The sequence below is a fragment of the Palaemon carinicauda genome, chromosome 9, assembly GCF_036898095.1.
Source record: "Palaemon carinicauda isolate YSFRI2023 chromosome 9, ASM3689809v2, whole genome shotgun sequence".
Classification (NCBI taxonomy): domain Eukaryota; kingdom Metazoa; phylum Arthropoda; class Malacostraca; order Decapoda; family Palaemonidae; genus Palaemon; species Palaemon carinicauda.
The window spans coordinates 65,260,300-65,260,949 of NC_090733.1; positions in this window are offsets into that span (position 1 = coordinate 65,260,300).

The following is a 650-nucleotide window of genomic DNA, read 5'->3' on the forward strand; positions in this document are numbered from 1 at the left end:
TAAATATTTCCTTATTATTAGTGGCCTGCGTCACTTTGTGATTGGTTTGGTGATAGTAATTTATTTTCTATTACAACATATAAAGGTACAATTAATTGGGGTGGGGAAATTGTATTTTAAGTATGTGGGGCATTTTAAGAATTCGACTGGAAGGTCGCAGGTGGGAGACTTCCGATAGTTAATTAAATGTAAACCGGATTCTTGAAACAGTGTCCGGTAACATAGTTGTTACGTTAGAGTCCAGCTGACTAAAGATATAGGCTACTGGTTTGATCATTTTAAAGTTATTGTTTTGTACTTTATATTCATTTTCATTAAAACTTTATTGTTGAATCTTGATGCTTGGTGAATGGTTACTGTTATGCAATGAAAGTATATGATTTTCCTTTATTCATAATAATTATTTCTAGTACAATTCAGTTTGTGCTTATTGTCATTGTGTAACAGGTATCTTTAATGTTTCTTAAATTAAGTTGCTTGTAGGCAATGGTTAATGACTGGATATTGTAAAATGGAGTCTTATGAATTCTGAAAGGATGAAGGTTTGTCCATGGGACTCTCAGATTAAGTTCTTTTGAACTTTATAGAGAAGAAAATCAAATAGTGATGAGCGTGATAAAAGACATGCTGAAAGAGAAGAACGGGCCCTG